General features: G+C 46.7%; 1 long non-coding RNA gene across 1 annotated transcript in view; it reads right to left on the bottom strand.

The window, feature by feature from the left end:
- LOC144819306 (uncharacterized) overlaps nt 1-3,345 on the bottom strand; it is a 49,273-nt gene extending 45,928 nt beyond the window's left edge. Inside the window, exons 1-2 of the long non-coding RNA XR_013607281.1 lie at nt 1,825-3,345; nt 1,385-1,483 (exon numbers count right to left, since the gene is read on the bottom strand). This is a non-coding gene — a long non-coding RNA (uncharacterized LOC144819306). The remainder of the gene's footprint in view (nt 1-1,384; nt 1,484-1,824) is intronic.
- Nucleotides 3,346-26,455: the final 23,110 nt, after the last annotated feature.

Below are 26,455 nucleotides of genomic sequence, written 5' to 3'. Positions count from 1 at the left end.
GAGAGTGGATACGCCTGGCCACCGGTAAACACTACAGTCAAGCTGGATTCAGGGGTTCTATCCCGACTTTTAACACAGCTCTCTCTACTATGTTTTGCTAAAATAAGGCCATACCAGAGTGCCCACACTGGGTCAGGCGGGGCGGCAAAAGTGTCACTTACCTTGAGCGAAAATCTATATATAGAGTAGGTAAAAAAAACACTGTGCATGCAGTGAACGTGGCTAGGTAGCTAGCAAGAAAATTAAGACCCTCATTATAAATTCACTATTATCTCCTCGTGGACATACCTGGCTGCATTTAAATATAAAGGGGTATCTCCCCACAGGATAACTGGGATTATACATTTACCCCCTAAAATGGGACTAACACACCCAAAATATCACTGATGCCACTGACATCTGTGTATGCCCTGTAGGTTAAAGTTCATTGCCTAACAGGGTATGCTCAACATTTCATCCTTGTGCAGTACATGAATTTAGCATTAAAAAATTGGGTAATAGTAATAACTGTTATTGAGGGATGGGCTTGGGGCTAGTCTTCCTTTTTGTCCTGCTACCAAACAAATCCAACTATTATCAGCCCTTCTAATACGTATTGCTCAACCTCTTCTTTCTTCCATATTTCTTCCTTTTATTTTTAGGTCCAGTGTTAGCCACACACTCACTTATAAAGTCTTTGAGCACCCCACGTCAGCCATTAGCTTACATCACCAAGACTGACTGCATTCTGCTCTTTAACAAGGAGCACATCTACATACAGAGTAGTTCTGTTCAGTGACAAAGACAACTTTGGTAATTTGTGCTTTATGAAATCAAAACAAATTTGTTTTGAGAGACTTTTTTGTATTGGTGAGAGGCCAGCAGCCCCCGCCCCATAAAAAATGTTTTATAAAAACCACAACAAAACAAAAAATAAAATAAGAGTCGACAAAGGCAAAACAGTGGCAGCCAACACCAGACCTACTGGCTCTGCCAAAGCTTCTTTTTAGAATGATATCTTAATCTACTGCCCTCTGGCAAAGGTCACCACAACCACCAGCTCTGTGTGTGTGTGTTACTACATTCTTTACCACAGGATCGACAAAATGCTATCAAGGAGATCACTTTGAAGAAACTCTTCAACCCTAAGTGCAAGGTATATATATAGCCTGTAAATTTTACAGGACATTATTTTTTTGAGTGTTGGAATTCATTTTGTTTCAAGAGGGCTACATAATTTACTACATTTTAAAATACTAATGTATCTTTAAAGGTTTGCTAATTTTCTTATTCTGAAGTAGTCGCTACTTTGATACTTAAAAAATATAGAACAAGAAATCAGGATTCACAACTCCATTCTTTTTAGATTTAAATTTAGTAAAGATTACTTTATACACCCACTCACCATACATGTTGTACACCACTGAACATCACAGAGATTCCAGCACCTGGCTCTTCCTAGGACTCCAGAACCTATGGAAGTAGCAACAACCGCTGTCTTCTGCTAAAAATAAAAACAAGCATTTACAATGCAATAGGTCTCACAGCATTAAAGTTTGAGTTATTGGCATTGTGTATGATAATGCGTTGCATTAAATGTTTAGCAAACTTTGAATTGGTGAGCAGTGAGAGTGTGTGCAAGAGTATGCTGTCCTTGAAAGCAGTGTGGTAGAGCAGAGTTGAGCCCTTTAAAAGTGGGCGACCCCCCACCCCTGCAGAATCCACTCAGAAACAAGAATATTAAACAAAAGTGACATCTACAGTGTAGGAGAGGATATGTTGACAGAGTGAGCCACGCACATGGCTAGTTCCTCTCCCGCCCCCTCGGTCCCCTCTCCTCCTCACCTTGAACTCGCTTTTGTGCTGCGGGGTGTATTCCAGGGTCCAGAGGCTCTGCAGGAGGCTGGCCAGCTGCTCGGTGACCTCGGCCTCGCCCCCTGGTGCTGCCCCGGTACTGGTCCAGAGACTCGGAGCCATCGAGCCCATCCAGGCTCTCCAAGCGCACTTCAGAGCTCTCCAGCCCCCTCGGCCCCCGGTACTGTTCCAGCGCCAGGTACTCCGCGAAAAGGTCGGTGTTGCTCATGCACTGCAGCAAGGCGTTCATTATGCACGTGTTCCCATGGTTCTTATCTTTATGGGGCCAAGTCAAGAGATCGAGGCTTGTTTTGTTTTCCCTCTCGTGTCTTTTCCCAGCTCCTCCACCCCACTCTCTCTGCAATCCCTCCCACTCCCTTCCAATAAATCATCGGGCTCTCTCAGGAAGTTCTGCGTGATTAATTCTCAAAGTTTGTTTTTTGGTAGGCACAGGGAGATTAGGTGATTTGTCCAGAATCACATCGACCCGAGGCTCGAACTTTGGTTTCCAAGCGATAAAGTCGGCAGTCTAGCCGTGAGACCACATGGGACATTTAGCCTTGTAGGACATATAGTTGAGACTACAAGTCCCAGAACAAAAGGATAAGCAGGCCTGGGAGCAGCTAATCACACTTGGCGCTGGGAACTTGGCAGGGCTGTGGCCCCTCACAATTTACTTGCTGAACTGTGTGATCTTGGGCTTACACCTTCAGCCCATTCCCCAGCAGGCTCTGCGCCTTTATCTGTAGATGGAGGGAGCACTTGGAGACAAGGTTCTGATGTTTGGTATTTTTCAGCAGTGCCCGAGCCTTGATTTTTATACATTAATTGTCCATTTCTCCCCATTTTGACGATCCCGGGCTCTCCTGCGCTCCCTCCCTCTACTCTGGCTGTGCGTGATTTTGGAAAGCGTCTGAAATTGCGCTATATGAAGTCTGCTGCTTCAATGATAGACCGGCTCTGCGACTGCCCCTGCTTCTCTGCTCAAAAATACGTCATGACAAACGTACTAATGATGTGTCACATGAAAGACTTTCTGAACTCAGGCTCGCGATATAGGTAGGGGCAGGAGATGCTGACGCATGCGTTGCAAACTTTCTGTGCCAAGCCAAGCGATGTACGAGCGTCACCTCATCCCACACACAGCACACAATTATCAACCCCCGAAACATGAGAGGCCCTGACTGTACCTGCGGCAAGCAGATTACTCACAAGGGGCTGTACCAAACATATCTGAGCGCATAAATGCTAACCGTGAAATGACAAGTACCAGAATGTTTCCATGGTTCTTCAGGCCGGACAGCCCCGGGGTCCGAGGGGGGTCAAGGATGCGCGGGGAACCTGGCTCCGGGGTGAGCCGGGGGGATGGAGGTCCGGGAGGAGTGGGTGCTGGAGGGACCGGAGGGGGCTAGGAGCTGAGCCGGGAAAGGGTGGTGAGGGTGCGCAAGACGCGTCCCATGAGCAAGGCAGAGCCGCGGGGCTGGGGCGGAAAGAGTCGCCGCCGCAGCAACTTCTTCTCCTTCTGGCCCGGGTGGGGGAGGTGGATGGGGGGGGGCGGCGGGCCATACCTCTGCCATGACAGCCCCAGCACCGCGGCACTTCCTGTTACCACCGGAAGTCGGCATCGATATAGAGAGAGGACACGCCTTTAGTGAGGCCATGTACAATGAGTCAAGAGAAGACAAGAGGCAGGCTCCGGCGGGGGAAGCTGGTGCATGGTAGCCGACTCCACAGGATCGAAGAACCGGGTGAGTCACTGCCCGATAAATACCTTGCCCTGCGTTCGCGCACCCATCACGGGGGGTGCCAGCTATATCTAATGAGAAGAGCCCTCCCCTCCCCAATCCCGGGAGCACCAACACGCCGCAGAGCGCTTCTCCACCACGGATCAAATTACATAACCCGTTTCTCCTGACTGCAGTGGGGAGGAGGGTCCTCGGTGTAGGGGCCGTGTGCTGTGTGAAAGGAGCACTTCTGTGCGCGGTGATGGGCAGTGGAGCCGGCGGCGGAGGGGGGAGGGAAAGTGAAAGTAAGCAGCAGGCTGGCAGTGGAGACAGGAGATGGGTGTGCGCGCGTGTGTTTCAGGCATGCTGTCTGCACGCAGCCCGCGCCGATCCGATTCCTGAGCCTGTGCTTGCCCATCTCCTGTCTCCTGGGAAGCAGAGCCGGTGACTATAGGTCTCTGGCGAGACAGCGCTTTCGCGCTGTAATCGCCACGAGACCTAACAAGTCCAATCTCATCACCTGTTTAGATAAAGGTATCAATGAAAATCTTGACAAGCTGTGCCTTTCTATGGGTTGGAGCACCAGTTCACGCAAAGCATGTGCAATTATGCAGTTTCAAGTATAATGAACAGTGACGGGTGATGCACTACAGGGGACTAGTGAGAACAGACACAAATGCTTATTGTTCTTCATAGAGCAACTGGAAAACATACATTTTTGGCGGACTCGTGTTCAGTGCTGAATCTGAGCTGGTGGTTGCAGGTGGGGACAACCGGCACTCATCTTTTGGGACCGCCGCTTATTTTTCTTCATCAGATTTTGAACCACAGCAAGAGGGAGAAAAACACAATCGAGGGAAAGGTGGAAAGCAAGAGAAAAAGGGAAAATCAGTGACAAAGGAATAAACCGTTGACGAAATAAAAACTACAGAAGAGAAATAAAGGGGAAGGGAATGCGTGGAAGTGTTTAATTTATGAAATATTGAGTGTTGGTGCCTGAAGCACTTCGCAGAAGCCCACGGCCATTGCATTTATATATTGGCATGCGGAATAACAAGGCTGAGTAGCCTTAAAACACTTGATGCTTTTTTAATTTAGTACTATACATAGCCTGTCTCTTTATCTCACTCTTACAGATGCCTGCTTCCCCCCCTTGTGAAGGTTTTTTCTTCTCTTCATCCACAATTCTGCTTTGTGTTGTCCTTCTCTTGCTCTTGGTTCATTTTAGAAAAAAGACAAGTAAGAGCTGGTCCCCAAAAATGAGTGCGGGTGGACCCCATTGGCTCAAATTAAGCACTGATGTGGTAATGCACTGAAGAGGCATGAGGTGAAATACTGTGTACTAAGCTTGTGGGTATTCGGCCCCCTGGCATTCAACAGCGTGTTCCCTAAAGACTAAGAAAAACTTAGGACACTCGCTCTTCTTCTTTTACAAATTAAACACTGCTCGTGTTGTAGACCAGGCAGTACTGAAAAAATAGACTACAGGGGAACAAGGCAGGGACACTCTATCATACATGCCAACAGATCAGATTCAGTCATGAGGTCCACTCCTGATTATTTTTTTAAGCCCAAAATGGCTTTATTTTAGCTGCCTCTCACCTAAATTTCAATGTTAGCCAATGGGAAAATTAATTTCCCCAATATCACTCTTTTGAAATGTTGGCATGTATGCTCTGTCTGTAGGTGGCACCCAGAGTAAAACATTTTTACAGACAGGTCGTGTGTGTGTAAAAACTCCAGGTTCGTAAATCTGCTGCTTACACCCACTAATGGCTTGCAAACCATCGCCACTGCACTCACTTGTAATTGCATTTTTATAGCGCTTGCTACCTATGACGATGCGTCGAAGCGCTACTCTAGCTAGCAACAAGCTACTCAGGAACCCAAAAAGGATTAATGGTGAATTAGTATAGGGAGATATGAAATAAATTTGAACGGTGGACAGGGTCGGATTGGTAACGCGGGCATTCGGGAAATGGTTGAATGGCCGGTAGCCGAGTTCTAGCTGTGGGCTGCTTTTTTGGGCAGCCTGGGGGCTGTCTGTATGTTAGGATGCTGCCAGCAGCCCAGTGGGTGCCTGAGTGGCCTTCCTAGAGGCTGATGGGCGGAGGTATCACGCCCTTTCTCTCGTTGGCTTGGCCCATTAATGTATGCTGATCGAGTGGGGGCAGGGGCCCTGAGCAGAAGTGGTCTCACTTGCATTCAGATGTGTCACAGCAGTGTGAACTAATCTGTGCATTAAAAAAAATCTAAGTGAAGTTAATTAAACATGCCCCACCCCCCTTTCTTTTCATAAAACTTCGCTGATGCAGTGTTTTGCGGAAAAGCAATACGCAAGTGTGGGCCACTTTTTTTTGGTGTGCCCGGGCCGATTTTTGATCCCAATCCAACCCTGTGGATGTTTGCAGGCCTGCCAAGTATCACGCATCAGACGTGACTCTAACGCATTTCAGTGTGGTGCTCCGCATCACCGCACTGAAATGCATTGTCACGCATTTTAATGTCGCTGTCTTTCTCCTGTACCAGCTCACAAGTAACTAGCGTGGCCGCCATGCCAGGCTGCTAGCGCGCACTCCTGTGACACCTGCATCTGGCCGACTCTGCTCAGTGCTGCCAGCTGCTCCCTGCAGACTTGCCGGCCGGGGCGCTGCCACTGTCAGGTTCAGTAACACTAAACAGTATAGTAATCTTGTGCACTGTCTGTCAGGCTCAGTAACACTTAACAGTATAGTAATCTTGTGCACTGTCTGTGCTGCTACAATGTATAAAATTGCCTGGCCTGCAGCTGAAATTCCTACCCGTGGCGGAGTCACTGGCACTCGCTGCAACCAGGCCTGACGTCACCCTGCCCGAGGCAGTCCTGTGCCCAATACCGAGACACCCAGGCGGGGTCTGCCCTGAGCTGTGGCAGTTTGCGTGAGTGGCTGTGGCAGGCACAGTTATCGGGGGTTGGCATGCGAGTGTTGCTGTTTGTGGCAACTTGAACTGGAACCACCCCTAGTCAGTGACCTTTCCTACCTATGGCGCCCTGAGGCTCTCACAGGTCAACCCCCGGGTCGCGACTGTGGCTGCTTTATCTGATCCTAGCTACTGATGCAAAATTTAGCCCAGGCCGGCCGCATTGGCGTCACGTGATGGGCGCAACAATAATCGCACAGTGGGGTCCATGTGCTTTGCCTACAGGAAGTAGTCTCTGAGTGAGGGGCGAGCGGCAGTTATGTTTCTTTGCGCGCCACTGCAATGTGCTGCCAGTTTTTGTGCCTCACAGTGACTTGCTGCAAGATTCGTCTCAGCTGCTCTCCGGTCTGTGAGTATTATTCATGGCAGACTTGTTCTTCTTGATTTATGTATTAGTAGCGTTCATTTAATTTAGCAGTCTGCAAGTAGACCTCACCCGCTCACATTGGACTCGGTGCCACTCCAGGGACCTTTCGGCAGCAGGGCTTTGGGCATTCTGAATGCGGGAGAATCATTGTAAATGCGCACTGGCTTGACCTATGTGGAGTATTTAGGTCACGTAGAGGCGTGGGCTTGAGCAGCGAAGCTGCTCTGGCTACGCCCTGCGAGAGATTTTGTGCTAAAAAGGGTCCTGTAAGCCCCGCCCCTCCTTTCCATTGGGTAGCGTCAGCGTTCATGGTAAACGCTGGCTTCCCATTGGAAAAGAGGGGTATTGGGTGCCACCCTGTCCGCTTTTCTCACTGCCCCTCCGGACAATGTATCCTGTTTTGTGGCAGACGTAAAAGAGTATTTTTATCTGCTTGTTTATTTAACAAGCAGATAAGAACATTCTATAAGGCACAGAGAGCGTAGGCGCAGGGGGCACGGGGAGTGCAGCTCTCCCCCCACCCACCCTGGCCGGGCCCTCCCATGTCACTGCCGCTGGATTGGTTGGTGCCCTTATGGGAATCCTCCTGCAGCTGCAGCCACCACATTCCTCTGTGCAGGTCAACAGAGCCCATCACAGTAGCGAGAGAATCACCAGTGTCTATAAAGACATATCAATTTCAATAGAAAGCCACGGATTTCTTTCGGCGTGACTCATCGTCCTAATCATCTCGGATTGCTTTGACATTTTCTTCCACTGTCTCCGTGGCCCCGCGTGTGTCAGAAGAGCCCATCTCCCAGCAATCTGCAGCCTCGCCGCAAATGGCAGCCCCTGGGAGGGGGTGAGCCGCAGAGCCATCATTGTTTGTTATCACCTGCCTGCTGTCTCCCAGAATTTACTGCGCGTTTTAGAGGAAGTGGGCTGTTCACGTAAACAAACTCCCGTGGTTTACAACAAACCCTCGACAAGACAAGCAAGCGAGACTCTGCAGCGGCTGAAATGCTCCGCCGGCTGCCGAAGACGTACTAGCTAGAGGGGAGGTGACCATGTGCTCGCATAATAATCTACTTGTCTAAAGCACCCGCTCTCTGGAGGGTTAAAATACGAGCCCTGAAGAGACTGCAGTTAAAGGGAGAGGATGGGGACTTTGGCGCTGGGGAACCAGATTCCTGCCTCGGCATCGGTTCAACATTCTGTGATTCTGGGGAAATCACTTAATCTCCCCGTGCCTATCAAAAAATTCATGTGTCCTTGTCTAACGTAACTGGTGCTCTTGTAAAGCGCTCCAATACGTTCGGGTCGAGTTCGCGCTATGGAAAATTGTAAAAAAAAAAAAAAAAGGAGGCGATTCTGCTGTTTTAGGCCAAGGCGAACGACACTAAAGGAATGAGACAAGCTCACACTAAAAAGTGCTGACTATAATTATTTGTTATATAGCTCTACCTAGAAAGCTTCTGGTGCTTCTAAGCACACTACATCACAAATATTATTGCTACCAAATGTAACTGTTCTCAGTTTGACAATCTCGTGTGGATGGTGAGTCTGAACTGAACTGGCAGGGTAAAACTTGTAATTTCAAGATGTCAGCAGTGAGCGTTAACTCAAGAATCACTTTTCCGGCTCTAAAGATGCGTCCAAAGCCAGCGCTGCTTTCATAATACCTTCTTTTAGGTTGGCAGCCACTTCACGGGAGTGAGAGCGAATGCCCCCTATCGCCTAGTACTGGATGTAAGGTTGTTTGCTCCTGATAAAGGAATCCGAGTGGAATTCAAAATGTCCATGATAATGCGTCGGCCTGGCTGGATGAAAGTTCAGGGGCAGATTGTCAAAGAGTTTGGAATGTTCTTTTCTTGGGTTACTCTCTATGCTTGGAGCACATTTCCAACTATCTTGAAATTCAAAAGAAAATCAAAGAGCAGCCATGAAAATCTGTAAGAGGCACCGTTTTCCAAGGATGCTCGTATAATGTAAATAATTACGGCTACCAAAATGTAGAAAGTCTATATAGGCATGAGAGTTTTTGCAAGGTTTACATTTTTCGCTGTTTCTCCAATGGGATTTTTCCCCCCTGCCTATAACCTCCTTACTCTACACTCTTACGGTGGCTCCTCCCTCGTCTTACCCACTGAGAAAACAGATTTACTCCTGCCTTTTTAGGTCTCGCTGAGGCAACGCGCATGCGTTGCTCTGGGAGAGTATATCTATCGATCTTTCTATCTATCTATTGCCCTCACTCTATCTATCGCCCTCACTCTATCTATCTATCTATCTATCTACCTATCTATCTATCTATCTATCTATCGCCCTCACTCTATCTATCTATCGCCCTCATTCTATCGCCCTCACTCTATCTATCTATCACCCTCACTCTATCTATCTCTCTATCTATCGCCCTCACTCTATCACCCTCACTCTATCGCCCTCACTCTATCTATCTATTGCCCTCACTCTATCTATCGCCCTCACTCTATCTATCTATCGCCCTCACTCTATCTATCGCCCTCACTCTATCTATCTATCTATCACCCTCACTCTATCTATCTATCACCCTCACTCTATCTCTCTAATTATCGCCCTCACTCTATCTATCTCTCTATCTATCTATCGCCCTAACTCTATCTATCGCCCTCACTCTATCTCTCTACCTGTCTATCTATCTATCTATCTATCTATCTATCTATCTATCTATCTATCTATCTATCTATCTATCTATCTATCTATCTATCTATCTATCTATCTATCTATCTATCTATCTTTCTATCTATTGCCCTCACTCTATCTATCTATCTATCGCCCTCACTCTATTTATCTATCTATCTATCTATCTATCTATCTATCTATCTATCTATCTATCTATCTATCTATCTATCTATCTATCTATCTATCTATCTTTCTATCTATTGCCCTCACTCTATCTATCTATCTATCGCCCTCACTCTATCTATCTATCTATCTATCTATCTATCTATCTATCTATCTATCTATCTATCTATCTATCTATTTATCGCCCTCACTCTATCTATCTATTTATCTATTGCCCTCACTCTATCTATCTCCTTGACTCTATCTATCTATCGCCCTCACTCTAGCTATCTGTCGCCCTCTATCTATCGCCCTTACTCTATCTATCTATCTATCGCCCTCACTCTATCTATCTCTCTATCTAGCTATCACCCTCACTCTATCTATTGCCCTCACTCTATCTATCCCCTTCACTCTATATCTATCACCCTCCCTTTATCTATCTATCGCCCTCACTCTATCTATCTACCTATCTATCTATCTATCTATCTATCTATCGCCCTCACTCTATCTATCTATCGCCCTCACTCTATCTATCTCTCTATCTATCTCCCTCACTCTATCTATCTATCGCCCTCACTCTATCGCCATCACTCTATCTATCTATCACCCTCACTCTATCTATCGCCATCACTCTATCTATCTATCGCCCTCACTCTATCTATCGCCCTCACTCCATCTATCTATCTATCTATCTCCCTCACTCTATCTATTTATCGCCCTCACTCTATCTATCGCCCTCACTCTATCTATCGCCTCACTCTATCTATTGCCCTCACTCTATCTCTCTGCCTGTCTGTCTGTCTGTCTGTCTATCTATCTATCTATCTATCTATCTATCTATCTATTGCCCTCACTCTATCTATCTATCTATCGCCCTCACTCTATTTATCTATCTATCTATCTATTTATCGCCCTCACTCTATCTATCTATTTGTCTATTGCCCTCACTCTATCTATCTATCTCCTTCACTCTATTTATCTATCGCCCTCACTCTATCTATCTATTGCCCTCTATCTAGCCCCCCTACTCTATCTATCTATCGCCCTCACTCTATCTATCTCTCTATCTAGCTATCGCCCTCACTCTATCTATCTATCTATCGCCTTCACTCTATCTATTGCCCTCACTCTATCTATCTATCGCCCTCACTCTATCTATCACCTCACTCTATCTATCTATCGTCCTCACTTTATCTATCTATCGCCTTCACTCTATCTATCGCCCACTCTATCTATCTATCGCCCTCACTCTATCTATCTATCTATCTATCTATCTATCTATCTATCTATCTATCTATCTATCTATCTATCTATCTCCCTCACTCTATCTATCTATCGCCCTCACTCTATCTATCTCTCTATCTATCCCCCTCACTCTATCTATCTATCACCCTCACTCTATCGCCATCACTCTGTGGAGAAGTGTGGCTCAGGGGTTAGAGGCAGCAGACCCGGAAGCTGAGATCGGTCCTGGACCAGGGTTCAATTCCCCGCCTCGGCGGGGTCTTGGGCTAAAAATTCCACGGACTTGATAATTCTCGCCCCGGTGCCTCCACGACTCAAGGGTTCACACTCTGCGACTCTGGGCAATAGCTTGCTTAATCTCCACAACGGCCCCTCGCGGCGGGATGCCTGACTTTCACCTTGTGGATACCCTGCTATCTCACAGGGGAATACCAGGAAGGGTTCCCTAAGCAAGCGCCGGGAAACCCACTGCGGGTAGCTGTGCGCTATATAAGCTCAACTACATTTACATTTACATCACTCTATCACCCTCACTCTATCTATCGCCATCACTCTATCTATCTATCGCCTTCACTCTATCTATCTATCTATCTATCTATCTATCGGCCTCACTCTATCTATCTATCGCCCTCACTCTAGCTCTCTATCTATCCCCCTTACTCTATCTATCGCACTCACTCTATCGCCATCACTCTATCTATTACCCTCACTCTATCTATCGCCCTCACTCTATCTGTCTATCTATCTATCGCTCTCACTCTGTCTATCTATCGCACTCACTCAATCTATCGCCATCACTCTATCTATCTATCAGGGGCACCACAACATCACTATGCGCTACCACTGCATCACTGAACGCCACAGCATCACTCGTCGCCACCACAACATCACTCAGCGCCACCACAGCATCAATCTGTGCAACCATTCAACAACAACTTTTTCAAATATGTTATCTCAATGTTTCACGCATTATTACAAATGTCACAAAATGATGTTAATATTTCACTTCTGTTCTTGGATTTTCATCGCGATAAAATACACTGAACATAATCTTCAGAAAAGTTATTTACAAAAGTTTAAGCTATTGCCATTATAAATTACAATAACTTTTATTTAAATATTAATTATTTAAAAAAAATTAAAAGCGATTGTTATTTGTAATATCAATACATCTAAGTCACGTTAATACAACAGATATTGCACTACAAATGCTATAGGTGTCACAATTGCGAAAGTTAAAACTATTGGCATTGTAAATGACAAAGCTATTAATTTCTCTATTCTCAAAACCAACACATAAATAAAAAATGTGTAATTTACAATACCAATAGCACAACCACACGCACAACCACACACACAACCACACTCACAAACACACAACCACCCACAACCACACTCTCACACAACTCCACACACACACCACACACACAACCAAACACACAACCACACACACAACCACACACACAACCACACCCTCAAACCCACACACACAACCACACACAAGGACACACACACCCACAACCACACACCCACAACCATACACACAACCACACACAACTACACACACACAACCACACACACAACCAAACACACGCACAACCACACACACAACACACACAACCATACACAATCACACACACACATCCACAACCAAACGCACAAACACACAACCACACACACACAACCACACACACAACCACAACCACACAGCATCAGTGCACCATTTCTACAGGTACACACACCACTGGCCATCAGTGCACACATCAATTGTTAACGCATCCACAATTAACTATTGTAGCAATCGCAGTATGTCACATTTTACTTTTAAACATATTCATGTAAAGCGCAGCATGCCACCATTGCTACAAAAAAAAATACAAATTATTTTGGCCTACAATTTATAGACTTTTGTTGCAACTGGTGTCGCAATATTTAGCAATGCCAATAGCTCAAACTTAATTAATGCGAGACCTATTGCATTGTAAATGCTTGTTTCTATATTATTCAGCGCCATAATGGGTCCGCTGGTGCCGCTCAAGTCGATCGGCTGGACAACATAACAGACACCAGGGAGGACGGACTAGGTCCCTACAGGCGCAGGCTATGGCAGGATTATTTCAATTTCCTGCCTACCCAGGAATTGTTGCTGCCACCCTGCAGCACAATTAAATTAGGACACCACTTATCTGACGTCGAGGGCTGCTGTGGGTCCGGGTTCTGTCCGGTCAGTGAGTCCGAGAGCAGGTTCTGTCAGTGTCTTTTGAAGGCACACGAACCTGCTCTCAAAGCTCTCCTCACCGTCCATCGTGTCATTTAGACTTTAATCTCATCTACACTACAACACCTCAGTCTGCAGCCAGTGAGTGTGACAGTGACTCGAGACACTTCAGCAACAACACATTGGCAGAAAACTTTATTCCCCAGCTAGGTGCAGCAGTAGGTAGAGGAGTTGTGACGCAGGACGTCTGTAAGCAAGTCAAAAAGGCTGCTGTAATTAAATGTATCTGTTCAAAGGTGGGAAATTTGTCAACTGGCAGTTCACTCTGCATGTTCTATCGCATAGGATTAATATCCCTGCAGCAGAGAACGCCACTCTACTATGCATATCGCAAAACTGTTTATGAGGATCACTCTGAGTTACTGGATGCTATGTTGGTGCACTTACATTTCTAGTACTGTGCAGCTGTTTCAAGATCTTAAGAGTTTCTAGTTGCTCAAATGGGTGGAAGTTCTGATATTTATGTGTTTCCCTCTATTCTATTAAAATTCTATTAAAATAATTTATAACGCGCACTATCACCATCGGTTTCTTGGCGCTCATTGACATATAGCGTTGATCCAGGGTGAGTGTGTTAGTCATAAGCGGCTTGAAAGAGCAGGGTTTTTAAAAGTCTGCGGAAACAATCGTACTTTGGGCAGAGACGGAGAGAAGGAGGTAGGGAATTCCAGACGGAGGGGGCCAGGACAGAAAAACTCAGGCCACCATGCTTTTTTCTTTTAAATCTAGGGACCTCGAGGAGGTTTAGTGATGCTGAGCGAAGGGCTCTAGAAGGGATGTGACGGGACAAGGCCGAAGAGATGAACATGGGGGCTGCATCCGAAAGGGCCTTGAAGGTAGTGCATGCCAGTTTGAAAGTGCAGCGTTTAGAAACAGGGAGCCAATGTAGACTGCGGAGGAGGGGAGTGACGTGCTGATGTTTAGGCTGGTGGAATATCAGGCGAGCAGCCTGATTCTGCACCAGCTGAAGTCGGTTAAGGTGGCATGCAGGAATTCCTGCGTATAGAATGTTGGCATAGTCGAGCCTGGAGGTGATGAGCGCAATGACAACTTGGGTCAGGGCTTCTTTGGTAAGAAACCTACTGATCTTACGAATCCGCCTGAGGTGGAAGAAACAGGCGGAAGTGACCGCGTTGATATGCGGTCTCATTGATAGATCTTCGGAAATGATCACCCCCAGGCTTTTGAATGAGCTCACAGGAGTGGGTGCAGTCCCCAGAGATTTAGGCCAGAAGGTGTCATTCCATGGGTGATTGGGTGCTCCTACCAGGACGAGCTCAGTTTTGGTAGGGTTCAGCTTTAAGTGGCTGTGATACATCCACTCCGCAATGGTCAGCATGGTAGACTGGAAGTTAATACGGGAGGAAGGGAAGGAGTCTATGGGAAAAATTAACTGAAGGTCGTCCGCATAGTTGAAAATTGTGACCGGGGAGTTACGGAGGGAAGCTAAAAGTGGTTGGAGATACAAAATAAAAAGGAGAGGGGATAGTGCAGAGCCCTGTGGGACACCGCAGGGAAGGGAAGTGTAGGGAGCGGAAAAGGTGGAGAGGTGAACGGACTGTGAACGCTGGTGAAGGAAAGATCTGAGCCAGTCAAGGGCCACTCCCAGAATACCGGCGTTGTGGACACGGTCGATCAAGATGGTGTGATCGACCGTGTCAAATGCCACCGAGAGATCTAATAGGACAAGGGCTTGAGAGGTGTTTTTGTCAGCACCTTTCCTGAGGGTGTCCATGACTGCTACTATGACCGCCTCGGTGGAGTGGAGGGGTCTGAAACCCGATTGTTGAGGGTCTAAGAAAGAGGATTTCTCTATAAAAGAGCTCAAGCAGCGGGTGACGTAGGTCTCCAAGATCTTTCCTAGGTAGGGGAGGAGGGAAATGGGTCTGTAATTGCTGAGTATTGTGGGATCTGCATTGGGTTTCTTTAAGATAGGTAAGACTGCAGCTTGCTTGAAAGAGGATGGGACCTCCCCGTTAGCAAGGGAGTTGTTAAGTAATGCTAGAGGGGGACCTGGGCATGCAAGAAAGGCTTCTTTCAGGACCTGCGGGGGGCAGCAATCATTGGGGGATCCCGAGCTGACTTTATGAAGGAGGGAGACGAACTCTTGTAGTGATATAGGTGGGAACTCAGTCAAGGTACTGGTGTTTGTAGGGGGAAGAGGTGGAGGAGTTGGAGATGCCGGGGTCGGGATATTATTTTTTATTGTTGTTATTTTTTCTATGAAGTAAGAATTAAGCGAATCACAGAGGGTTTGGGTCGGCTGAGGATGGGGGGTGACTCTATCTGGTAAGGAGAGCTCATTTACAATTGAGAAGATATCTTTCGTTTTGTTATTAGAATTCAAGATTTTTTGTGAAAAATATGCTGTCTTGGCTGCCAAGATTGATTGTTTGTAAGATTTTAAGGTCTCAGTGTAAACAAGTTTAAGCTGAGGATCATAATGGCGACGCCAGCGGCGTTCGGTTTGCCGCAAAGCAAGTTTGTCCGCTTTAAGTTGGTCCGTAAACCAACGTTGAGCGTCGTGGGGGCGCTTATCTTTAATTCTTTTAAGAGGGGCAGCTTTGTCGCTAGCCTGACGCAGCCAATCATCAAGTTTGTCAGCCTGATTCTCTAGTGAGGTCAGCAGCGTGGGTGCAGTGAAAGCCAGAGAGTCGTGAAAATCAGGCAGATTGACCCTTTTCCAATTACGAGCCATAATATTCTTAGTACGGGGGGGAGGACACGGAGTGTGCAGATGTAAGTGAAAGGAGATGAAATAGTGATCAGACCAAGAGCAAGGGAAGACTGAAGGAGGTGAAATGTCAAGGTTTGATGTCCATATACGAGGACACAAATGAAAGACGATTTAGGGGAGGTAAATTTTAGTGCCAGGTATTCAGTTTTAGGGATAAAGGTCATCGTGATCTGGGAAAAGGTATGTTCAGAGCGGATGATGGCCGCCACTCCGCCACCAGTCTTCCCAGCGGGCCGGTTGGCGTGCATAATGTAGTATCCCGTAGGGATTGCTGCGAGAATGTCGGGGGCTGAGTCTTCGGTGATCCAGGTTTCTGCTAGGAGAAGGATATCGATAGAGCTCTGATGCAGTAATTGAAAGATCTCGAGCTGATGGCGAATGAGGGAACGGGTGTTAAGATAGTAAATCGATAGAGAGGCGGAGATCTGAGGAGCTAAGGGGAGAGGGTCGTGGAGACAGACCTGTGCCGAGAAGGCAGATGGAACAAGAATGCCACATGTCTGAGCCGCTTTGACAGCACGGGCAGGAATAGATCCTGAAGATTTAAGTCTCAGGAGATCGGCGGAGGAATAAGAGTAGAATTGGGCATTGCGACAGGGCCCTGGGCCTGGTCGACCGCGGACGGGCGCAGACGGGCTTGACTTGTGCGCGACTTTGGCGCGAAGTCGGCGCTCCCGCTGCGCTCGTCCGCTGCGCTTCCTCCATGTCGTCATAAATACACTGCAGGTGAGGGAGCACTAGACCGCTGACCTGCAAAGGTTGCGTGCAGGGCGGAAGTGCTGTAGCGAGCAAGAAGTGACGCATACACAATATATAAAATTAAATGCTTTTGTCAAAGCGTGCTTTTAAAATCAGCAGCAGCGAGTACAATAAACAGCAGCAGCCTCTGTAACCCACATTAGCAGCCTTGATCGCCGCGTTTGTCAATGGGCGGAGGCACAGAGCAGGAACTAAATACCGAAACAGGCTCGGCAGCATTAGACCGCTGACCTGCAAAGGTTGCGTGCAGGGCGGAAGTGCTGTAGCGAGCAAGAAGTGACGCTCTGGAAACTGACCCTCCGCAGCAAACGGCACCAAGCCGGGGCGGAACGGGGCCACGAGCGGCTGTCAATGCAAGTAAGACGAGTTTTAAAAAGAAGTTACAATTGCATACACAATATATAAAATTAAATGCTTTTGTCAAAGCGTGCTTTTAAAATCAGCAGCAGCGAGTACAATAAAAAGCAGCAGCCTCTGTAACCCACATTAGCAGCCTTGATCGCCGCGTTTTTCCCTCATCTTCATTACTTGATTTTGATCGGGAGAAAGGGTCACTCATAGTCATTGAAATGTCACTCATAATTACACTGACATTATAAACATGTCACACATAGCAATCTGAAACCTTGGCAGCTATGCGGTGCGTGTATGTACTCCGCTCTGCCAGTTCACCACACTCAATATGACCTAAAGAGCAGGCCAGGGCCGGTGCTAAAATAAGGTCATACCAGAGTGCCCACACTGGGAGAGGCCGGGCGGCAAAAAGGTCACTTCCCCCGCGCGACAAACTCCTTTACTCAGCGGCGCATCGAGGAAGACCGTTTGAAATTCTACACAAATTGAAGACAAGACTTTCCCGCGCTCTGCGCCTCTAGATTTCGAGCAGGAGATGAAGGGAAGACTCGGTCGTGCCCATGCACCACAGCTCCAGGCGGTACCGGTGCCCACCCACCCACGCACGCCTCCTCGCGCACACTGGCTGCTTGGAACTCAGACACAGGCTCCCGACAACCCCAAGCCAGCATGGCGTCTGCTTTTATTTTCGACGCAGCGAGCGGCCTCCCGTCTGATCCGCCGGGCTGGAATGTTCTCCACTGTTGGCGGGATACGATTAAGATCTAACGCCGGCGGTGGCGGTGGGCTCTGTCCTCGGGTCGGCGCTACGGGTTACTGCAGGAATTTGCTTTTAAATTGACTGTACAGATATTTCATTATCCCGCGCCCTATGGTGAAGGTGGCGCAGTACAATTCGTTGGATGACTTGGGAAACATCGTTTTTTTCAAAAAAAGATTTTCTTTTCTGACAGCTCTGTTATGTAATTATTTTCGACGTACAAGTGTTCCTGTAGACCAAGCAATGAAAGGAAAAAAACCAGACTGGTTCTCATGTGGATGGGTGTGCCCAAATGTATTTATATGTGCTGTGTCTTCTCTGGAGTAAAGTATGGTATGCTCACTATCACCCAAAATATGAAGCAATTTATATTTCCGTATTCTTCCGCTTCGCTCTAACTGTTATTTTGAATTATTCCTTCTTGAAAAATTATATATATTTTTTCAATTTCAAGCTGAGCCTTGTGCATTCTCATGGTGATAAACCATACACAGAATGAAGAACATAACCTGGCTCTCTAAACGAACACAGGAAGACAATTAGGGCCCAGAATTATCTAAAATAACAATCTTTCCAGTAGATACTCTATCTACCTACATACTCCTCAACTTTTAATATCCCAGTCTTGATCCCGAAACTTTTGCCATAACTCACCTCAGTACACCAATCCAGATTGATCATCTATTTTTCAAAGGCCTTAGAGGCAGAGATGAAAATAGCATAAGGTCAAGCATGGATGTGCAGCGGAACAACTAACTTTGACTTTATTAGTAGAAGTGGCCCTGACCACAGGTCAAATCAGGGAGGTGGGTGGGATCAGTGAGGAATCTACAGGTAGAGTATCCACAACAAGGAGTGTTGTCAAAGTTAAGTAACTTTGGGCCAGATGTAGGAGACCAAATACCGGTCGGTAACGGCCGATTTCTGCCGTTACCGACCGGTATTTGAAGATGGAGATGTAGGGGCATGTTAAAATACAGAATCGGTAATTTTACCGATTCTGTAAAATACCGAATCGGTAAAATTACTGAATCTGTATTTTGACATGTAGGTAGCACTGTAATCAGTGCTACAGGGGTTTAAGAATTCGTTATTTACCACCAACTAGAAGTTGGTGGTAAATAATGAAAACCCTTTAAAAAGCATTTTTTTTTGCTTTTTAAACAGTGCCATGTTGCAGACATACATGCCCTAAGGGCATGTATGTCTGCAACATGTGCACCCATGCACAATTGAGGGGTGCAACAGGGTGTCAAAGTGACACCCTGCCACCCTTCAATGTTTCCTCCAATTATTGAATCGGTATTTACCGATTCGGTAATTGACATTCATTCCTATGGGCCTCCAGACCCATAGGAATGAATGGCAATTACCGAATCGGTAAATACCGAATCGGTAAATACCGATTCGGTAATGAATCCGGTAAAATTACCTACATCCCGATTGCCAGTTCTTAAATACCGAATCGGTATGATTCGGTATTTAAGAATCGGTAATCTGGGATTACCTACATCGGGACCTTTGTCTTTTGATGGATACTTCTTCCTGCAGATTCTTCACCTTTCGAATAGACGCGATAGCAGTGCCTCCTCCTTTACCCCTCAAGACCAACATGTCTGGATAAAAGTGTGTGAAAGGTGGATAACACACAGCGCCTGTTATTTGCTGACACATCTCGCCATGATGATGGCCAGAAGATACGCAATATTAAAAGTTAACAGTCTTAACTGGCAACTGTGGAGGGGTTCAAACAGAGCAAAAATCAAAAAAGTCATAACAAGATTCAGATCCCATTACAGCATCACAAAGGGTGTAGGAGGAAACAAATATCTAGGTTACCTTCAAGATTTGGATGTCATTTGAGGATTTGAACAGGGAAGACTGATAAGAAAGACAGATAAATGCCGACAGAGCAGCAACGTAGCACTTGTGAGTATCCACAGCACACCCCTGTTGAGCTAGAGAAAGGGTGAAGTACAGACCCTCTGACAGATTTTCCTTTAACAGGTCCTCAATCTACTATTCCCACCATGTGACAAAGCAATTCCACCTCACTGAACAGGCAGATTTTGTGGAGGGATGACGAGCTGACAGTATTACGTTGACCGTCTCGAGGCAGCTGAAAATAGCTTAGATGTCCATTCTAAACCTCAATGCATGAAGGTGAAGGCAAAGGAGGTTGAATTGAAGCACTTGCACATCTAACTTGGAAATGAGGTCCACTCAGAAAGGTAGTCAGAGAAGGAGACACTGAGAGCAACAGGACATCTGCATACCACACTCTTGTCAGCCAATCTGGGGCTATCAGAATGGCCTATGCCTACTGTCTTCATAACTTCCTCAAAACCCGAGGAATGAAGGGTATGGCAGGCAATTTGTAGTGAAATGGAAAATGCCAGGCCAACAAATACGTGCCCCCAACATTCCCTGCAAAGGTTACTAGAGTTCACAAAACAGTGGGCAGTGCACATTCTTGCAAGTGGCAAAGAAGTGTACCTGGGGGGAACCTCCCCCCCCCAGGTAAAAGCTCTTCTGAACCATATCCTGCAGTATACGCTGCTCATGGTTGGCAAGATGACACTGAATCACACTGTTGACCCTGGTTGTGGTAGTTTAGCAATAATTAGGTTAAGCATTAGCAGAAGACATTCGGTATTTCAAGACTACCTTGCCCGTTTTACGAAATCCATTTTGTATGCCATGTGCTCTGTCCTATCTTCCTCTCAACTGCTCTTGAAATCTGCCTAGAGACAAGATATGTTTAGTCTCCTCTACTTTGCACATGCTCAGAAGAGCATACAGCTGTCTCCAACTGTCAAGCTGTGTCCACCAAAATTAGCTGACTGTCAGTCCTTCCCACTTGTTGCTAGCACACTCTCTGTATGACCATGTATGTATTGACACCAGCACTCTGTGCCTTGTACCGCCTTCATTTCAGCCCCTGTGTGGGTATAAAAGGACCAAGCTCCTTCTAGTCAGTGTGCTACCTCATACTGTACCGAAGGGTATTGTGTGAATGTAGTTCCACCTCATGAGGTTTAATAAACTCTGTCTTTTCTATTCCAGTTTCTGTGCCAACTTCTTACTATTGGTCTAAGGACTCTGAGCAGAGAAGGGCGAATCCCTTGAACTAGTAGGCCTGGCTGAGGCTTGCTACTACATGGTGTCCAGAGAGCCTACCAGATGGCACCCATGCATGTGCACACAAATCCAGAGTCGCAGAGCTTCCTTGCAAAGAAAAAGAGAACCACTCCTCCCTGCTTGTTGCCATACCACATTGAGGTAGTATTGTCTGTTATACTCTGAACAGACCAGAAATAAAGGCTAGGGAGGAAGGCCTGCAGTATCAGGCACATTGATCACATGGATGTGTAGGACCAGCTCCTCTAAAGACCAAATGTCCCTGATCTATAGTTCCATCAGATGATCATCGAACCATAGGGTGGGTGCATCCGTCACTACAGTGGCCACTGTGCGGAATGACGTGCTCCTTTACCGTCCACCAACGCAAGATTGTTGCAGTGTCCATGGAGATCCTGATGTTGTCTGACAGACCTCCTTCATGCTAGACCTACTGCTGGTGAAGGCGCACCACTGGAGAGCTCCCCTGTGCTAGCATGCATATGTTAGAAGTAGAATGCAGGAATCCAGCAGAAAAAAATGGTCAGGGCTGGAATTTAAGTTATATCCCAAAACATCAGAATTATATCCTGAATGTCCTCTCCTCTGGAGAGGACGGATGGATCTTAAAGATGTTGTTTCCAGTTCTACCCACATAAACATGAATGGAAACTGGCCAAAGTGGTGCCTCTACTCAAGAAACCTGTACTGGACCCCAGCCTCTATTGTAAATATAGATTTGCCAAACCCAGTGCGCCCTGTGAGGAAGAGCGGAGCATTGGAGGGAGCGAGGTCCAGTGAAGAGCGCTGAAAGAGGATTCTCTGAGCGAGGTGTAACGCTGTACAGTACTGGCTCTGTAACTCCCTGTATGCCAAGAGAGGGCTCCAATGTTTTGAGCTGTATCGTCAGCCGTAAACTGAGTTGTGGCCAGGTGCGCCGGACTGTGACTGATGAAATCGGCTACCCCATATGCCAGGAGGGTCCGTCATAGTAAGGGTGATCGCATAAGGAGAGTTTGCACTCAGATCATGATTACTGCAGCAACCCTGTATGCCAGGAGGGGTTGCCGGTACCATGTTGCCCAAGGGTTCAGATCATCGCCCAAAAGGACAGAGTGCTTTGACCAGTGGGTCAAGCCCATATGCTGTGATCTGTACCTAACAAAGTCCCCAAGGTTCACCAAGACGCGGCTGAGAACATCGTACCCTCGGAGCTTTGATCAGGATACAGAAGATCACACCAGCCCCCTTCTCCTCTGCTAGGGGGGAGAGAAACTTACTTTTTGTGTTTACTGAGCAGGAGCAGCTCCAATCACTCGAAACTGACTGGCAGCGCTGCTTGACAGGAACAGCCTGTGCCGCCAGGTGCTGCAGCGTCCTACACGAGTGGCCCGATTTCGCCACATTGGATCCAGACTTGGGAGTTCCCGAGGAGAGGGCACTCGCTGCACTGCACCAATCATCTGAAGCTGAATGCTCACAAAACTGAGTTCCTATTAATTGCACCTCCAAGGAGCCATACGGAAATGAAGGAATGGACCAAACTGGTGACAGCGTTAAACTGCACCCCAACCCTAGTCAACTCCGCGAAATCGCTAGGAATCACATTAGATGAGAACCTCGACGTGCAAGCCCACATTAAATCAATGGCTAAAAGTGCCCGTTTCCACTTGAACTACATAAGAAAACTGAAACCATTCATCTCAGAGGCGGATCTTAAACTGGCAGTCCAATCCTTAGTTATCTCAAGGATTGAGTATGGATGCACCACTTTAACCAAAAACGTCTATAGCACCACTAAAAGCATGTCTCAACGCAGCGGCAAGACTTATCACTGGATTGAGGAAATTCGACCATATCTCTCCTCACCTGAAAGCATTAAACTGGTTACCCTATGAAGCCAGAATTCAACTAAAAATAGCGTGTATCACCCATAAAGCCAGCCAGAAGTGCCAAGGAGCTGCTGTTGCGGCCAGCCTTTTTCCGGAGAAAAAAAAACTTATGACCGAGCGTTCTCGGGAGCAGCCCCCAGAATCTGGAATTCACTCCCTCCAAACATTAGAAAGACTCAAAATACAGCAACATTTAAGAGGGAAGTGAAAAGCATCTTGATGAGTAAATACCTTACATAGTGAAGACTGCTGAGCACAAGTAGGATCTTATTGCCCTGATACAGAGCATTTTCGTCGCTAGAAGGGAAAGATGCCGTCTTGAACATTGATTATTACTGTACGATGACTCGGGACAGGAGTCACTCCCTGGGATCTAGTTGTATCCTTACTGCTACCTCATGCTAATATGAATATTTATATTTATATACTCACCGCCCGAATAACTTATAATTACCTACCTCATATTTGTTTGCTTTTAAATCATCTTCTATATTTGCTATTCCTTTAACCTATCTCATAATGTAAACGCTCATGTTATGTATATATATATATATATATATATATATATACTCTCCTCCCAAAGTCATATAAGTATCTACCTCATATCTGTTTGCTCTTAAATGTTACTATATATGCTAATCTTTAACCTACCACTTATTGTAAAGCGCTCTGATACCCACGGGTCATGTTCGCGCTATACAAAACACTATAATAATAATAATAATAATAACTGCTAAACACTACTGTACCACTGGAGCAGGTTAAACTGAAACAGGGCCTTTGGGGCCTCGGCGACTTGCGCTAATGGTGCTGCGGCACCATAGAATTTTTTTTATTTTAACAACAGATTTTATTTGGTTATTTTGCAATACGTAGGGGTCGCGGCCCCGCCAAGGCATGAAAGGCAGAAGGATAATTTGTTCCAACAACCATATTTCTGACACAGTTAATACAGGTGTAATACACATATAACATACAGACAGTCTCTGGTCTCCACATTCGAGCAAATGGTGCATTTGTCGTAGCGTGCATTATAAAACATGGCGATACAACCAATTTAAAACATACAGTGGGAAAACTGAGGCTCAAGAAAAGTAGGGCCACTCTCAGGGATCTACCTCCGGCAAAGGAGGAAAGTCGATTCCACGATAAACCGCCCATAGAGTCCAAATTTTGCGGTGTTTCGCAGGGCACCCTCGGGCCTCAAAACAGCAATCTCAGCCCCCATACATTTATCAAGCTCCGTTTTCTATTTGCCTAATGTAAGGGGCGATGTCGCCTTCCACATTTGCGCTATGTCCCTCTTGGCTACGGTGAGAGCTAGAAACAATAGGTGCTGTTTGTACTGATTTCCCCCAATATCGTCTGTCGAGTGTAATAAGAAGAGTCATGGATCTAGCCGGAAGTCCCACGACAAAACATTGTGGAGACATGATCTGATCCTACGCCTAAGGGGCTGTAGTGCCGAGCAGGTCCAGACTGTGTGTAAGAATGTCCCCACCTCAGACATGTGTGGGATGGGATAACACCCATCCGCCACAGAAGAACCCTTGTGAAATATGACCATAGACACTTTTGACTAATTCCTAAAGAGTCATAGTGAGAACTCTGGAGTACGGCCTGATAGTTTGCATTCCCTGGATGCTGCCACCTGTCAATGCGATATTGCCCCCTGTTGAATATTAAATTACGAAGTGAACATTACCGGCGCCATCTTGTCCCACTTAGGCCCCCTTTTGGAGCGCGTAAACAGCGGCCATTTTAAGACTGTGGCCACTCTCGTAACATTGCCGATCGCCTGCACGTCTCCCCGACCTTGCGATCATCCCCCGCGCGCTGGCAACCCCCAAGCACGAGTTAGAGTCATGAAACTTCCTCAGCCCGACCCAGCCCCGGAGCCACATCCCGTGCTGAACCCTTTCATCCCTTTCACACAAACGGGCCCTTTTGATAACCCCCTTCCTCTGTGCCCGATTGTCCGAGCTGATCCCAGGCCATCACCTAGCCCTGCGGATGCAGTTTATTGCCCCCTACAGTAGAAACTCGCCTCTCTTCAAAGGAACTGAGATTAATCAATGTCCTCACACCACAAGATCCGACCGATCGCACATATTTCTGTTCCCAGCGGAATGTCCAGCTGCGCGATAGCCATCACCTGCTGAGATTAGGGTGGGGACTCCTACTGTAGATACATGTGGGAACGGGCCTGAAGCGGGGATTCCGAGGACGTCTTTCCGAACATCAAAGTATTGTCAAGAATGTGTTGTATGCAATAAAGCAATAAACCTGTGTATAAGAGGCCAGGCCTCAGAGATGCGGTTAGAGCACCTCGAGACGATACCCTGCTTATCCGATCTGACGTGTTCTGCTCCGGAGAGAATTAAAACCTGTTTCCTGCTTTCCAATTTCCAGCGCCTGCCTCTTTATTTGATAATCATCGAATGGTTTAGAGGCGAATAAAGCCAAGCAGTGTTAGAAAAGGTCGTGCATAGAAACTGCTTTTCCACAATTGGCGTCCCAAACGTGGGGCCCATCAGCGACACGTGGATCCAGCGGGAGAGGTCCTGACGACGGAGTGAACGACTGCAACGATCGGGAAGAGCTCACGCCCGATAGACCCTCGTCTGGCGACCGATCATCTGAACTTCACTGGTTCCGAACAGACCTCTCTCGAGTGATCTACGGTCCTGACTGGGAACCCTCAGGAGTGCTGCGGCGATAACGGAGAATAGAGGACGATCGGGCGCTGGAAGTGGAAGACGAGAAACTGTCCATACGGTCCGGGTAAGGTCGTGCAGCACGACTCTTTTTGTTTGATTGATTGTTTGAAAATACTCGTTAAAAAGTTATTGTTTGAATCGCTTAACCTTGGCTGTTAAACGAGATTGGTTCTTCTTGAGACATTCTCTGCCTACAAACGGTGAAGAATAGGAATATTCTCTCTCCCTTTGCATATAGTGAAGGATAGGTAGCGCGGACTTTTTGTCCATATCGGTAAGGGCTGATAATACGCCGCGCCTATTTTCTCCCCACTGATTGTTTGGTTCTATTGGTTCTCTTGAGATATTCCCTATTTGCAAATAACGTAGAATAGAAATATTCTGTCTAGTCTTTGCAAGTAGCGAAGGTTAGGTAGTGCGGACCTTTGTCCACCATTGTTTGAAATCTTCTTTTGACCGCTATACGTCATGCCTATTTTCTCCCCACTGATTGGTAGTTGGTTTAGCCCGGACCGTTTATTAGAGGTAGATCATCCAGCTCCACTGGAGGGCACCCCTAATAAGGACATGTTCATGAAATATGGATTAGTCGCCGTAGCCTATAGTAAGCTATCGCATAAAAATACCAAGAAAGATCGAGAAAGTCAGTGGCCACTGATAGGATCTTTTGATATAAATAAAATAGAAGCACTGGAAATAGCCCTTCATAAACATAAAACGACGCCAACCATGCTTGATCGTCTAGGTATGTCGCGCAAAGAAGCAACGCAACGTAAAAAGAGAGACGAAGCAAAGACAGATAAAGAGCTACGAAAGGCAGCTCACTTAGCTGGCAAAAAGCTAGAGGAAGAGATCAAAGAAAGAGAGAGAATTAAGAAAGAACGAGAGTCCGAGACATCG

Source organism: Lissotriton helveticus, chromosome 2_1 (genome assembly GCF_964261635.1).
Source record: "Lissotriton helveticus chromosome 2_1, aLisHel1.1, whole genome shotgun sequence".
Classification (NCBI taxonomy): domain Eukaryota; kingdom Metazoa; phylum Chordata; class Amphibia; order Caudata; family Salamandridae; genus Lissotriton; species Lissotriton helveticus.
The sequence above is the reverse complement of the archived record's forward strand: the minus strand, read 5'-3'. Positions and strand labels throughout refer to the sequence as shown.